Source organism: Zalophus californianus, chromosome 9 (genome assembly GCF_009762305.2).
Source record: "Zalophus californianus isolate mZalCal1 chromosome 9, mZalCal1.pri.v2, whole genome shotgun sequence".
Taxonomy (NCBI): Eukaryota; Metazoa; Chordata; class Mammalia; order Carnivora; family Otariidae; genus Zalophus; species Zalophus californianus.
The window spans coordinates 90482272-90499530 of record NC_045603.1 but is presented as its reverse complement, the minus strand read 5'-3'; the positions used below and the strand labels follow the sequence as shown (position 1 = coordinate 90499530).

General features: G+C 36.7%; 1 protein-coding gene across 4 annotated transcripts in view; it reads right to left on the bottom strand.

Moving 5' to 3' along the window:
• Window positions 1-17259, bottom strand: part of EPS8 (epidermal growth factor receptor pathway substrate 8) — a 179007-nt gene that overhangs the window by 144974 nt on the left and 16774 nt on the right. The window contains exons 2-3 of one of the 4 annotated variants that reach the window (XM_027593909.2): window positions 6380-6840; window positions 4821-4900 (exon numbers count right to left, since the gene is read on the bottom strand). The exons of the other annotated variants lie outside the window; for them this stretch is intronic. The gene's annotated coding sequence lies outside the window, so the exon portion shown is untranslated. The remainder of the gene's footprint in view (window positions 1-4820; window positions 4901-6379; window positions 6841-17259) is intronic. 4 annotated transcript variants of the gene reach the window in all.

The window sequence follows — 17259 nt, the reverse complement described above, 5'->3', positions numbered from 1 at the left end:
ATCCCTGGTTTTTGACAAAGGGGACAATGACGATGCTGATGATGGTGGAGAAATATAATGGCAGCAGCTAAGGTGTGGTGTGAAGTGAAGAACGAGAGACTGCATGATTGCTTTTTGTATTACACTCAAAAAATAACCGTGTGTTTATACAGTTAAGGAGCACCTAAAGAATGTTATTTAAAATATATATCCACACTGATGAGTTTACAAAATGGAAAGAGAATGAGATATAAATAGAATCAAGAGAGTTCTTGCCACCTTTTTCACAAATTAATTTTGTAGAAATAGACTAGTTCCACTGAGGTCTGGAGAATACTGCTTACCAGCGGTATTTTATGGGGAAAAAAACCCACAAAATTTGTTTCTGCTATAAAATTTACTTTGAAGCTTTCTGTTCTAAAGCCACAGGTTGTACACAGGACAAGCCCATTAAATGACAGAGAAGAGCGGTACAAATGAAACCCTCCTCAAGGAACATCCTACTGAATGGAAAACACAAAAGTTCACAATAACAGGTCAGGCTTGGTCCATAAAAAAGTACTTTATACCAACACTGTGAGTTTCTCTAGTCTCCATAAGAGCAAACTAAATGCTCTGTTTTTCCAATACATTAAGAAAGTTTTATATTCACCCACCCCCCAACATCAAACTGTAATATGTCTTAGTCTCTACTAAACATAGTTGTTGTAATAAGGAAATTTAAAAGATTGCTGGCTATAGCACTCCTTCCAGGAATACCTGTCAAAATGCCCATTTGTCAGTTTCAAGCTGTCTGGAAATGTATTTTCCCCATAGGATTTCCCAAAGTAAAAACATATCAAGTAGAAAAATATATTACAGAATTATCTTTCCCCAGCAAATAAAAGCTAGATATTTTTGGGTTGTTATTTTACAAAGTTTTCCATTAGATTTAGAATAATGTAAAGAAATGATAAACATTATCCAAAAAATTAGAATGGTGCTACTCTTCCACTGTAATTGAGAAGTGACATGGATTAAAATCAAGGACTTGTAGAATATTCGAGCTGGGAAGGAATCTTGGAGATACCCAACTTTTTAAAGACTGTTCTGGGTTATACAATTAATTATTGAATAATCCTGGGGGAATGGGTTAAGATTGGGATCTGTGAATTTTAAAAGAGATTACAGCAGTTTCCCAGCAAAATACACAAAGTCGGGTATGGAGTAGTTACCAAATATTAATTAAAGAATACCACTTTAAAAGTTGGATTCTTGATACGTTAAAAGTCACAAAATTATCAGATGCCAATTTTTTAAAAGGGGAAAAAAATTTTTAATGTTAAATCAAGCAAATATAATCCCTTTCTATCATAGCAGTGGTTTGTCCATCCACACACACCCATATAGGTGGATAGCTAACATTAAACAATATTGACAGTTGTCTCATGAAGTCATCTTAACAGTGAAACCCGGGAAAATATGATACAATAGTAAAAAAAGACAAAAAGAGAAAGTCTGGCACTCTCTGCAGGTATTCTAGGTTTATGCGCCTTTTGATTAGGTCGAAAAAGAAAAAAGAAAAACAAACTAAATGGGCCAAAACCATTTCTTAGACACATACTATTTTAATCAGACTATACTTTTGACATTTATAGATGAAATTAAAATCACTGAGCATTTAAAATAGAAAATAAAAATTAGGCACAGCTACTGTTGTTCATAATTGCAGTGGCAAATAATTCTCTGGAAGATTCTTAAATTCTTTGTGAAGAAATAGCCCATTTCCTTTTCCATATGCCCTCAAGTTAAACGAAACATTTACTTTATGTTCCAAGAACCAAAAAGAGAAGGACAGGAGTTATCTTTCTATAGAATAATGTTGATAAAATAAATTGGTGTATACTTATCAAAAAGCACACAAAATAAGAGATATAATCAGGTACATGTTATAAATCATTCCTCAATCATTAAGACAAAATAGCAATTCTACTTCTGTAAATTTTATCCAGGATTCTCATTAAAATACATATAACAAGGAAGAGATAAATGAAAAATGCATTTTTGTGGAAATATTTAAGGGAATCATTCAAAATTTCAGTTAAAAGGGGCGCATGGGTGGCTCAGTCGGTTAAGCACCCAACTCTTAATTTCAGCTCAGGTCATGATCTCAGGGTCATGAGACTGAGCCCTGTGTCCGTGCTAGGTGTGGAGCCTGCTTAAGGTTCTTTCTCTCTCTCTGCCCCCCCCCACAAAGGCCCCCAACTCATGCTGTCTAAAAAAAAAAAAATTTTTTTTCAGGTACAATAAGCAAATTAATTTATGGTTATCAATCAACTTTCAAAAGTTCAAACAAATATGGCATAAGACATTATTGTTGGCAAAAATTAAAACATTCCCACAGAAATATCTTAAAAGCAAGACACATTTTAAGACATTAACATATAAAGGCACTTATGATTTAAAATAGTCTCTATAAAATTATTCTATACATGTCATGAGAATATTCAAGATTCTGTTGAAGTTCTCCTCAAACAATGAACATCTCTAAATAGTAACATTTTCAGTTCTTTGTTTAATGCTAGCATTCTCCAGAATCTGAGTACACAGCAAAATGAACTGAACACAGTACAAAAAAATTTCCTGAGCATGCTGACCAAAGACATGTTTCATTATTTTTCAAAGGTTCTTCCAGTTTTGTTTTACTCTGGGCAGCTGAATAATATCCAAAATAGTTCCACTGCCATAATTATTTGTAATTTTCATACTTTTAATTGGATTTGATTCATTATAAAAACCTGGATTAAGAATCACTTAATAATACCCTAATAGGCAATAGTGAATCTAATTCACTTTACCACATTTTGAAAATGTGCAAAATGAATTACAAAAAAGCAGGAAAAGAATAGATAGCATTATTCATACTATTAAACAATTCATAATTACCATGGAGCTTGATAAAAACAATGTACTAAAGCATGGCTTTTGAGGCCCTTTTCATGAGTGTTTTTTTAAGTGAAAATATCAGAAAGATCTCACTGTCTTACTCATAGGTTGTTATTTTACACAAACCTTGAAAACTGTACTCTAATGACAGGAATGGATAGAAAGGGGAGGTGTAAAATTGAAATACTCTCACCTTTGCTGGCCTTTTATTTCAGTTCAGTTTCTCCATAGAGTAAGTTATAAACTACTTTAAGACAATGAATGGTTCAACTGACTAAATCTGTGAGATGTTTAAAGGGAATAATCATAGCCTACATTTAAAAGACCTTGTAAGAACTTGAAAAACAGGCATGTTTGCCAGAGGTTTTATTCTAAATAACAGAGTGCATTCTGATTGTCTCCATGATTAAACTTTTTCAGAGTATTTCAATTTAGGCTCAGTAAAAATTGTGGCCACTATTACATTTTTCCTTTTCAGACTGAGAGCTGAGGTGTTATTCGTACAAAATTCACAAGGGAATATACAAGACAGGAATTCATTCATTTCATCATTTAACACATGTATACTGAGCTCCTATCACACACACAATCACCACTCTAGGCCTTGTGACTTGTCTCAAAGTAGAAATTAGATATGGAGCATCCCTTGGAGAAGCTTAATACCTGGTGGAAGGTAAGATGTGTGTGTGTGTGTATATATATATATATACAGTACACGTTAAAAAGAAATGCCAAAGGATCCTGAGAAAACATATGGGGAGAACATTTATCAGAGAACATAAAGATTATTCCATGATGGCACAGAATAAATTTGCCCAATGACAGATTCGATTTGCACATGAAGATAAAGTCAAACATATTCCAGGTAAAAAGAGAAAAGAGAGATACTAAAGGCAGAGAAATCGGAAAGACTGAGGAGGACAGGGAGACGTGCGCAGTACTTCACCTTGGCTAATCAGCAGTTCATAGGAAAGCCGGTAGCGGGGCTAAACTTAAAACGAAGGGAGGTCACCAGGTTGTGGAGGGCTGAAACTGAGCCTGCTTCTGTTGGCAGTGTTTTAAGTAATGGACTGACATGATCTAAGCTCAGCTTCAGCAAAACTGACCTAGAAGCAGTACTTAAGTATAAATTGAAGTAGGATGGAGGCAGATGTAGAGACCACATAGAAGGTAACAGTTTAAGAAAACAGTCATGTGGCCCTAAAGTAGTGAAAGTAGGGCAAATAAGGCAAAAGCAAGGGAAAACTTCAGTTTGAAAATAGCGGTACTTGGCAACCAACTGGATATGGCAAAGGAAGAAGTGGTCAAAGTTATGTTCTTATAATGGGCTAGAAATTCTCCCTAGAATTGAACTATTCCTGGAGCTAACTCATTGTAAGGATTATCTGTGCCAGTATTGAGAGCTAATTTCAAAATACAAAAGAAAGTGGGGGGAATTTATTTTGTACAATTTCATCATGACCTCAAATGAGATACCGTAGAGACACTGTTGTCCACATTTGCTTCACTCTGTCTTTTATTTCTATACCGTTGGAAATGAATTAGAGAAAACATACCCATCATATACAAGTCATTCAAGTGACAAAGAAACACAAAACTCAAGTATTATCTAATCATAACTTTCTTTTCAAACTCTAGGCAATAAGCCACTGGATAGAAGAGTAAGCTTTGCCCAAACAACAAATGAGGGTTGGAAAAGCACAGGGTTAGCACTGTGGAGTGGAAAAACTTTGGTCTCTATAGAGAGTTGTGGAGTCCGACCCACTCCCTACCAAAACAAGGGAGCTTAACTTTTGGATATCAACCAAAGACAAGTCCTAGCCCAAGCAACCCAAAATAACACATTGTCACCAGAAGGAGTAAAACTATCCCATGAAACATGGCTGAGTAAATTTTTGTCCTTCAAGCTTTTTTACCTTCATGCTTTAATTTGGGAAGATTTTATCACCATTCTCTAATTTGGTTTAATTTCAGCCATATCACTCTAGTAGATGATCTGAAAAAAAAAATCAATTTATCAAGATGTTAGAGACTTTGGGGAATAGTTTGGATGTGAAACAAAAGAGAGTTGAACCTTGAACAATGTGGGGGTTAGAAGCACCAACTGCTGCACAGTCAAAAATCCACACAGAACTTCTGACTCCCCAAAACCTTAACTATTAGTAGCCGACTGTTGGCCCAAAGTCTTATCAATAACATAAAAAGTTGGCCAACACATAATCTGCAGGTTATATATATATATATATATATATATATATATATATATATTACATACACTTTTCTTACAATAAAATATGCTACAGAACAAAAAAAAAAAGAAGAAAACCAAAAGGAAGTGAAAATACATTTACGGTACTATACTGTATTTATCGAAATAAGTCCACATATAAGTGGAGTACTGATTCAAACTCATATTGTCCAAGAGTCAACTGTATCCACAAAACAAGAATTTAAATAGCATAAACAATTTAAGATCAAGACAGCTGAAATGAGATAAACCAACCTAATCACTATCAGACAAAAGTAGTATCTTCTTTTAGCAAAAGAATTCTTCTACCCCTGGATCAGCAAAGGGAAAAGAGAGATGAAAACCTCTCTTAGGGGGAAAGGGGTGGGAGGGTGTAGGGTGGAACAGACTGGTTAAACACAAGAGAAAGGCTAGAAAGAATATTATTCTAGAGGTTTTGGCAAAAATAAAGGTAGGATATGTTTCTCGGATTCTCAGATAGATTTTATGGTTCTTGTTCTTATTATGAAAACAGAAGGAGGAGGAGCAAGATGGCGGAGGTATAGGAGACCTAAACTTCGTCTGGTCCCAGCAGTTCAGCTAGATAGGTATCAAACCATTCTGAACACCTACAAATGCGATAGGAGATCAAAGCAAAGAATAGCAGCAACTCTCTGAACAGAAAAGCGACCACTTTCTGAAAGTAAAGAACGTGTTGAATGCCAACCAACAGAAGTAAGCTGTTCAGCCCAGGGCCTGGATTTGCTTTCTAGAACGGGAAGCTTCAGTGATGGCATCCGAACTCCTTGTTCATGACAATGCCAGCTGTATTGGCCACCGTCCCCTTATTCTGGAAGAACTGATGAGAATTTCATGTCTGGAACCTACTTGCTTTGGTGAATAGGATCAAGATCCGGCATTCGGCATCCATCTTAAACTTATCCCACCTTATTAGAATCATCTCGTTCCTGGGCTGTCTCCCCCGCTGTCATGTTAGCACCCTAAGAGGACGCCTCCTGTGTGTGCTCTGGGACTGGCACAGTCACTGGCACCTACACAACACTTCATGACTCAATGAGTTGAATGAATGAAGCCAGCCTGCCAGCCCACAGGAAGGAATACCTTCTACTATCTGTCCCACTCGAAAAGTGGAGGCCAGTTCATATTCACAGGCATGCAAAAGAAGATAAATCTTTGATATTTGAGGCAATAATGAAGATTAAAAGTCCCCAAACCTCTGCAGTTTACCTCATTCGTCTGAAAACTTCTAGTGGGAAAGGTGGCCTTTTTGAAGATGTAACCGTTGGAGCCAAGGCACCCTCCCTGGCATGCAGCTCTCCAGGCCAGAGGCCAGCGTTCTGCATGGCGGGCAGTCATCACAGACGCAAGAACCCGAGCTCCAGAATAAGAGTGTTGCATGAAGTTGTGAGTTGACTTGTTGGCATATTGTCTCTAAAAGAAGAGTTCACTTCAAATCTTTGAAGAACCAAGGCTGTGAAGAAAGTTGTAGTCGCAGAGAAGTTATGTCTCTGTTTCCCACAGAGAGGAATAGCCAAATATGTGCTGTGTCAGCAGCACCTGGGAGGGTATTCGCTCCTGGAGTCCCATCTGTCCTTTGGGGGATGGAGTGAGGGACTCCGTTGGTGGAACTGAATGTTAACTGCTATGCATCCAGGCAGATAGACTTAACAAACTTCCCATTCGGTTTGCTGGAAACAAATTTTTAGAAAGAAAAATAGAGAATTTTGTATACCTTATTCGGAAGAGATGCTCTGTGAATAAATGTGTGTTGAATGAATGATTAACAAAAAAAAAAATGAAAACAGAAAACTTTAGTCCCTATAAATCAGCTCTATTGGGAATTAAATAAACTTCTGCAAACTCACCTGAGAACATAACATTTTCAGAATGTTTTGGGAAAATAATTTCAAGCATGAGACTTTATTTCAGTACTCAGTCAACACATTTATAATCTCTGCAAAAACCAGACCCTAACTTTGGCACTGGACAGGAAAGTTTTTTTTTAAGTTACTACTCTTCAAAAAGTTATTATGTATACCTCTAGTTAGGTATAAATATAAGTGAAAAAATAATAGCCTCTCGATATCATGAATAATAGATCACTCTCCAATTCATTTCAATTATAACATACAGCTTTTCCACATACATGACTTTTCTAGATAATAGAGTACCTCTTAAAGTAATTTTAAATTATTTTAATTACTTTTATTTCTTTTTGTATACAAATTTAAAATATTTTTTGTAACAATTTATATATTTTACAGCATATTTCTTAATCATTTAAAAAATCTTATTCATGCCTCTATTTGCCAATCTTTCCACAGAAAATTTTGAATATTACAACCATTTCTTTTTTTCAGCTTTACAGAGATATAATTAACATATAACATTATGTAAGTTTAAGGTATGCAATGTGATAATCTGATACACATATTGTATATTGCAAAATGATTACCACATTAACTTTAGTTAATACCTCTATAACTTCAAGTAATTACCATTTTTGTGTGTGTGGTGAGAACATTTAAGATCTATTCTCTTAGCAACATTCAAGGATATAATACTGTACTACTGACTATAGTCACAATGTGGTGTTTATATAAGATACCTACAACTTATTCATCTTATAACTGGAAGTTTGTACTCTTTGACTAACAACTCCCTATTTGCCCCACAACCAGCCAAGGCAACCACTATTCTATTCCTGTTTCTCTAAGTTCAGCTTTTTTAGATTCCACACATAAGTGAAATCATAGAGTATTTGTCTTTCTCTATACACATTGCCCTCAATCTATACACACTGTCACAAATGGCAGGATTTTCTTCTTTCCACTGGCTGATAATATATAGGAATAATATTTATATATATATATACATATATATTCACATATATATACACACCACATTTTTCTTTACCAGTTCATCTGTGGAGGGACCCTTAAGGTGGTTTCCAAGTCTTACTTATTGTGAATAATGTTACAGCGAACACAGGGGTGCAGATACCTCTTTGAGATCCTAACTTCCCATCCTTCAATTAATCAGTATCAGGATTTCTGCGTTTTTTTAAGATTTTTTATTTATTTATTTGACAGAGAAAGACAGCGAGAGAGGGAACACAAGCAGGGGGAGTGGGAGAGGGAGAAGCAGGCTTCCCGCCGAGCAGGGAGCCCGATGCAGGGCTCGATCCCAGGACCCTGGGATCATGACAAGAGCCGAAGGCAATGGGCGCCTGGGTGGCTCAGTTGGTTAAGCGACTGCCTTCGGCTCAGGTCATGATCCTGGAGTCCCGGGATCGAGTCCCGCATCGGGCTCCCTGCTCAGCGGGGAGTCTGCTTCTCCCTCTGACCCTCTTCCCTCTCATGCTCTCTATCTCTCATTCTCTCTCTCTTAAATAAATAAATAAAATCTTTAAAAAAAAAAAAAAAAAAGAGCCGAAGGCAGACGCTTAACGACTGAGCCATCCAGGCGCTCTGGGATTTCCGGATCTTATGATAGTTCCGGTTTTAATTTTTTAAGGCACCTCCGTACTGTTTTCCATAACGACTACCAATTTACATTCTCACCAACAGCTCACAAGGGTTCCCTCTTCTCCCTTTTCATCCTCACCAATACTTGTTATCTCTTGTCTTTTTGATGAAGTCATCCTAACAAGTGTGAGGTACTATCTGTGATTTTGATTTGCATTTCCCTCAGGGGAGCCTGCTTCTCCCTCTGACCCTCTGCCCTCTCATGCTCTCTATCTCTCATTCTCTCTCTCTCAAATAAATAAATAAAATCTTTAAAAAAAAAAAGATTTTTTTTTTTAATTTCCCTTCTAATCTCTTCTTTGACCAATTGGTTATTCAGGAGTATGCTGTTTAATTTCCACACTACTTGTAGATTTTTCAGCTTTCCTCCTGTTACTGATTTCTAGTTTCATATCACTGTGGTCAAAAGAGATATTTGGTATGATTTTAATCTTCTTAAATTTACTGAGCCTTGTTTTGCGACCTATCATATGATCTATTCTGAAGAATATTCTATGTGCACTTGAGACTATTTATTTTTCTGCTTTTGGATGGAATGTTCTACATGGGTCTGTTAGATCCATTTGATCTAAAGTATTGTTCAAATCCAATGGTTCCTTACTGATTTTCAGTATGGACTATCTATCTTTTATTGAAAATAGGGTGTTAATGTCCTCTACTAATATTGTATTGTTTTCTAGTTCTCCCTACAGATTTGTTAGTATTTGCTTAATATATTTGAGTCCTCCAGTGTTGGGTGCATATGTATATTTATAATTTTATAACCTCTTGATAAATTCGCTCTTTATCATTATATAATGACCTTCTGTTTCTTATTATAGTTTTTAACTTAAAATCTATTTTGTCTGATATTAAGTATAGCTACCTCTTCTCTCTTTTGGTTTCAATTTATATAGAATATACCTTCCACCTCTCCAGTTTGAGCCTATGTGTGTTGCTAAAGCTGAAGTGATCTTTCATAGGCAGCATATAGTTAGCTCTTGTTCTGTTTTGTTTTTTTAATCCATTCATCCACCTATGTCTTTTGATTGGAGAATTTAATCCATTTACATTTAAAAGAATTACTGATAGGGAAGGACTTACTAATATCATCTTATTGTTTTTTGGCTGTTTAGTAGTTCCCTTGTTCCTTTTCTCCTCTCTTGCTGTTTTCCTTTGTGAATTGATCATTTCTGGTAATAGTATACTTTGATTCCCTTCTCTATCTTTTGTGTACCTACTGTAGATTTTTGCTTATGGTTACCCACAAGGCTTACAAGAATATCTTATAGATATAATAGTGTATTTTAAGATGATAAGAACTTAACTTTGATCATAGACAAAAACTACACTTTTACTTCCCCCCCACACACACACACATTTTAGGCTTCTGATATCAAAATTTACCTGTTTTTGTCATTTATATCCATCAACAATGTATTATGACTATAGTTATTTTGAATACTTTTGTCCTTTAATCTTTGTACTAGAGTTAGTAAGTTAATGTACCACTATATTATAGTATTACAACATTCTGAAAATGGCTAAATACTTGGCTTTATCAGTGGGTTTTATATTCTCATATGTTTTCCTATTACTAATTAGCATCATTTCATTTCAGTTTGAAGAACTACTTTCAGCATTTCTCATAAGGCAAGTATACTGGTGATGAATTCCTTCAACTTTTGTTTGTCTGGGAAAGTCTTTCTTTATTTCTGAAGAACAACTTTACTGGATAAAATCTTGGTTGGCAGTTTTTTTTTTCCTTAAATATACCATCCCATTCTCTCCTGGCCTGCAATGTTTCTGCTGAGAATTCCACTAACAGCTTTGTGGGGTCCCCTGTATGTCAGGAACTTTTTTTTTTTTTTTTTAAGAGAGCACACAAGAGCAGGGCAGGGTGGCGGAGGGAGCGAGGAGAGGGAGAGTATCTTAAGCAGGCTCCATGCCCAGGGCAGAGCCCGAGGCTCAATCTCACTACCTGAGATCATGACGTAAGCCAAAATCAAGAGTCAGATGTTTAACTGACTGAGCCACCCAGGCACCCCTCTTGCTTTCTGTGTTTGATTTTAGACCACTTTATTATGTGTCTTGGATCAGATTATTTTTGGTTGAAATCTTGGGGAGATTGAGCTTCATGAACTTAGATGTCTAATTCTCTCCCAATATTTGATAAATTTTCAGCTCCATTTTTTTTTTTTTTTAAATAAGCTTCATGCCCCCTTTCTCCCTCTCTTTTCCTTCTGGGACTTCAAAAATGTGCTGATTGCTTCTTTTAATGGTATCCTATGGTTCAAGCAGACTTTCTTCATTCTTTTTCATTCTTTCTGTTGTTCTCCTCTAAACCAGATAATTTGAAATAATCTGTCATCTACTTCACAGATTCTTTCTTCTGCTTGATACAGTCTGTTGTCAATGCCTTCTATTGCATTTTTTTGTTTCATTCATATTCCTCAGCTTCAAAATTCTTTTGGTTCTTTTTTATAATTACTATCTCTGTTAAACTTCTCATTTTGTTTGTGTATTGTTTTCCTGATTTCATTGAATTGTCCTTTCAGTGTTTTGTTGTTTGTAGTTCCCTGAGCTTCCTTAAAATAACTATTTTGAATTCTTTTATCAGGAAAATTGAAAACATCCATGGGAAGAGAGAGGGTGTCAGTTAATGGAAAACTGTCTTCCTTTGTTGGTGTCATTTTTCTTTGATTTTTTTAGGTTCCTCAAAGTTCTGTGCTGCTGTCTTTGCATTTTGAAGAAACTGTCATCTTCTCCAGTCCTTATCGACTGGCTTCAGGAGAGAAAAACTTCCTTCAGTCCCTTAAAGATTCTGAGGCTTTCTCAGATCTTTTCTATGGATATCCCTGCTGCATACTTCTTATTCCTTTCTCTGGGGGAATTCATAAGATTGTATACCTTCTGTGTATCCTGCAAGTCAGGCCAAATGCTGATAACCTCCCTTTGCTTTCCCTAGGGCAGTACTGAATGTTCAAGCTTATATAGTTTCTCCCAATTCTGCAGAGTCAGACCGGCTTTCTGCAAGAACTCACTAACTGTCTGCAAAAGTTCATTCTCACTGCTTCAGGAGTATACACAGGAGCTGGCCCACTATGAGGAGGTGCAGGGGTAAGGTACATGGAGTGTTGGGTGCCTGTGGGCCAGTCATAAAGATCTACAGGTGAGGCATCCCCAGCAGCTCCTGAATGGGCTTCCTAATATAGTCTGCAAAGCTGTTAGTAGGATCTGCAGCCCTTTGATACATTCCACCCTGAGCCCTAACAGCTGTTTTCCCCATCATGTAATTCACTACTTAGTATTGTGGATGGGGCCAAAAAGAAGTTGGTCTCTTTGGTGGCATCCCACATACTGGAGAAGCTGGACACTCACTCACATACTCTCACTTTCCCCCACAGGAGAAATCCCGGGCCAAGGAGCTCTCTTTTGGCACTGAGCTATGCCTTGGGGGCGGGGGGGGGGGCAACACAGGTAAAATGAAACTGTACCTGTTACCCTCTCCACTGTGTTCAATCTCTGATTTTTTTTTTTTTTTGCTCCAATGATGTGTTGGAACTTTTCTACTGGACTCCCAGGCTTCCACAAGGGCACTACTGTCCATGAGTGATTGTCAGTGCCAAAACTGGTGTTCTTCGCAGGAGGGAAAGGGACGAATGGAAAAAAATAAAAAAACAAAAAACCTCTTATTCCACTATAATGATAACATCACTCTTCAGTAGCACAAGGGTTATTCACCCACCAACATTCTGCCCTGGTTGCGGCCTATAATCATTTCTTAATGGTCACTTTATGGTTGAACATTTTTAATAACAAGTAGCATAATGTGTTACAATATTCTTACAGTGTACTTAAGTCTGAAACATAACTTTTCCCCTTAATTAAATGTACTTCGTCTATGATGATTTGGGTTCTTTTGCTTAATATATATATGGTATATAAAGTATATAGTATATAATACGTACAGGCAGGCACTTTTTCCTCTCTCTCACCAGCCTCTCAGCTGTCCCTTCCCCTTGCTATTTACATACCTCTCTAGAGCCTCATCATCACCTTCTATTTCTTTATTCCTCTGGGACTGGAAATAAGCTGAGCAAATTAGTTCTAAAATTTTAATAAAGAGATTTTAAGTAAAAGCCTAAGTATTGTACCTGTGATTTGAGTAGATGAACTATCATTTATACCCTTTTAATAATTTATTTATGCCTCCTTCACTCCATGATTTAGTCCCAGCTATGAAGGGCTACTTTATACCATCCCTAGTGCCCAGCACTGTACTTAGTACAGATAGGTAGGTAGGTAGGTAGGTAGGTATATAGATAGAGCTGATAAACATTTTGAGTAAATGAATTTTCAAATTCTTGACCAAATTTAAGACAGCATCAGTACAATCACACAAAGGCTTAAGATGCTTAGATTTTAAGACTAACTCTGCATGAACTAGTTGTATGACGTCAGACAAATCATTTGACCTGTCTTCATTTTACTTTCTTCATTAGTAAAATAAGACAGCTAGACCACACGATCTTTACATATCTCATATATTATACATTTTAAGATTATCATCTATTCTGATTACTAATCAGCTCTGTTTTCTTAAATAATTAAGATTATAAAATAAGTCACCTCTAGAGAGGCGTTCTGATTGAATACTGATCGACTGGCAAATACTGTAGGTCCACTTTGAGTGGAAAGGAGAGCCATAAAGGTGGTGGCAAGAAGCAAAAGGTTCAATTTTAAAGTTTCCCATACTGGCCCAATCCCAGCATTTTACCTATAAATCACAGGCTCTCCAGCCAGATAGAACGTAAATGTTAAACTTCATAAAGGTAGAGGTATGGGGACAGTGACAGGTCTTGGTCAGCTGGAGGACAATCTTGTAACACCTATGGTACAAAATATGGAAGAATGACAGGAGAGGAAGAAATAGAATGATATTGCAGATAAACTGTCTACCTTTCAATTTCACCTCCAGCACACCCTGGGAGAGAGAACAGGTGACACAGTCAGTGCACAAAGGAATCCCGCTCAGTTTTTCTATCACACTTTGTTCACATGTAGAACAGATATTGGAATCTCACTAACATCAAAAAGCATTTTAAACATTTATTCCTTGAAAATGTATTAAAACAAAAACTGAATACATACTGTCCACTTAGCATTGTGCTAAGACACAAGAAAGACAAAGATTACTCAGACATGTTTTCTACCTGCAAGTGTTTGGACTAGTTAAAGGGAAAAAAAGTGAAGAAACCATAAAATGCAACTTAATTACTACTTCAAAGTAAGTGTAAGATACCATTTGCGCACAAAGAAGGGACTAATTTTTTCCAGGAAAGTAACCTTTAAGCCAAATTTAAAATAATATAGATAAAATGATGAGGTTGACTGAGAGCAAACTCCAGGCCAAGGAAACAGCTTATGTGAAGTCACAGAAGCATGAAGCTAAGTGTATTCAATTACTGTATTCAATTATAGCATTTGTGGAGTACAAGAGTCAAAGAATGAGACCTGAAAGTAAAGTAGGGAGACTAGGTCACAGAGGGCAGTCGTTGTGTGCCACTATAAAGAGGAACTGGACTTTACAACGAGCATATGGGGAACACTGAAGAATTTTAAGCAAGGTAATAATATGATTAGCAGTGAGGACAGAGAAGAGAATGCTCTGTCAGCCATTCTGTAATAGGAATCAAAGGATTTGGTGACTGATCACTTAAAGGTGGGACAGAGTGGTGGGTAAGGCAAAGAAAAGTCCAAAGATTCACAGATCATTAATATTACCATTTCACTAATAGTGGCTCCATTTAGAGGAATAGGGGGGAAAAAAAAAAGAGGGGAGCAGGTTTAGGAAAAATGTAACAAATATATTTTGGTAAATGTGAAGTCTAAGAGGCCTGTGCAACCTTCAGGTATAGTCAGAAACAAAGGATTAGAGTTTAGATTAGAGTTTTAGGACATTACTACCAGCAGGAGATAAAAAATTTGAAAAGTCACTGTTCTAATGAAAACAATGTGAAGTGCTGACGTCATCTTGGAAAACAATGAAACATGAAATGAGATGAGAGCTGAGAAAAGAATTCTGGAAAACTCAGAAACTTCTCAACTTGTGAGTGTTCAGATTATGAACAAAACCATAAACAGAGCCCCCCCTCCCCCCCCAAAAAAGCACTGGCTTTCTCTGCTACCAACACATGGAGCTACAGCTTTGGAACAACTTTAGATACATACTAAACTCCTAGGAGCAGAGCTTCTTTTTTTTTTTTTTAAGATTTTTATTTATTTATTCATTATTCATGAGAGGCAGAGAGAGACAGAAGCAGAGGGAGAAGCAGGCTCCCAAGGAGCAGGGAGCCCGATGGGGGACTCGATCCCAAGACTCCAGGATCATGACCTGAGCCGAAGGCAGACGCTTAACCAACTGAGCCACCCAGGCGCCCCAGGAGCAGAGCTTCTGAATGCACATCTAAGTGCAAGTAAGTAACGAAAGGGAGGTAGGAGAGAAACCAGGAAAGAATAGCAAGCACCATGGGAGCCCAAGGAAGAAGACATTCTTTAAAAAAAAAAAAAAAAAAGGCATTTCATTACAAGCATACATTCGCTCAATAAATGGACAATCTACAAAGTACTACAAATTCTAAGCAATAAAAAATTCAACAGTGAACAAATTACTATCCATGTCCTCTAAGAGCTTGCAGCAAATGCTCCAGCAAAATCAAGTAAGATAAAAACTAAACATTCGCCTTTTGGCTTGGCTTTTACAAGACTACAAATGACCTAGAGGCATGATGAGCTCAGGCACTGGACGACAGTGGGTGGACTGCTGAAGGAAGAGTGAGGAAGAGGAAACAACAGGTAGTAAGGTTGTCCCCAGGAACCGCAGCTGGGAACAAGACACAAATGAGGCAGCAGAAAGAAGACATTAAGAAAATAACTTCCAGATATGCAGAACATCACATCAAGAGAATTAAGAGACACATGGACTCTAGGAGCTTACAATATAAACAGTCTGACATAGACACATACATATAAGACAGAGAAGAATAACATTTTAAATTGATTCCATAATACATTCTAAAAGAGCCTGAGGCCTAAATTATTAAAATTACATCCAATGTTATTAATTTTGATTAATAATGATTTTCTTTCTACGGTTTGGTTTAAGTCAAGTTGAAAATTAGAAGGCAATCCTGGGGCCAAAGAAATTCAATCACCCCCCAGAGAAAGAAGGAAAATGAATGAGATACCTTGATGCAGTTGGGTGTTAAAGATATGCATGGGACCAATTACCTGGTAAAGGGAGATGCATGAAATATTTTAGTATTGGGTTTACTGGCCCCTTCAAGAGATGCTAGAGAGAAGTCACAAAGTGTTGGGGGTGGGGAGAGATGGTGGAGTAGAAGCAAATAAATATTCTAAGTACTTACTAGAAAAAATAGTGTGATTTAGGTAAGTCCTGCTGACAAGTCTGTGTCAGTTTTATCATCCCAGCTGGTTCAACATATTTCAAAATAGCACATGACATGACCTATATACATACCTGGAGAAAAAGAAAGGTCTTATCCTTGTCCAGCTAACATTGTAGAGGCAAGATGGCAAGTAGAAGGCAGCGTATGACCTAACAAAACTACCTCATACTAGTATCTAAAATTCTCATCTCTGTAGTGGCAATTTGTAAAACTTATAAAAAAGCTGGAAATCTTATGTAACTTTACTAAACATTATCAACTACATGAACTCATAAATATTTGCTTAATGAGAGGAAAACAGTCTCTTCATCTTGGGATCATCAAGGAACTGTTACCAGAAATGCACAAATTCATTTACTGCACAAGAAAAGCATGGGAACAATTCCATCTTTAACCAACACACGCTCATACTACCTTTTTCTTTAAAAAAAAAAAAGTCTTCAAAATAAACTTCAAAAATAACTGAGTATGCCATCAATCTTTAAAAAAATAAATAAGGTCCTCTATTAATTATTTGAGACCCATATAAGAAGGAATAACCAAAATGAGGAAATAATGAATTAAGTTTTCTTTTTTAACAAAAGTGCTTCTATGTTACGGGATCTGGCAAAACTAGAGAGATTTATATACCTTTTCCTCTTTCCTTCTCTCCCCAACCCCCAAACTTGTATACAAGCCTAGTGTTATTCAAGTTAACAGCATATAGCTATAACTCTACAGCTGGGCAGACAAGCTTGGAAAATTAGGTCACAAGCTTGCCAGAGGGACTCCCATCATCTGTCTTGCAAGTCTGTATGACTTCCTCCTCCCTGTGATTCTGTTATACACTGCCCAAAAGGCAAGATAAGGGAAAGGTTATCAGGACTTTCTATAATAGCTACAAAAATATTTAGTCCACATCACTAACAATGTGGGAAAACACAGGCAGTTTTATCCTTCTACATTCAACATAGTAATCAGTGCTTTGATAAATATTTATTGAGAACCTTCTTTGCACAGAAATTGTTTTTTTAAAGTTCAATGCCAATCACGGCCCAACCTATACACGCCAGCTTACAACTTGAAAGCAATTCTTGATCCTGTTTCCAAACAATTAAGCTCTTTGCAATGCAAATAAAGATGTTTTTTG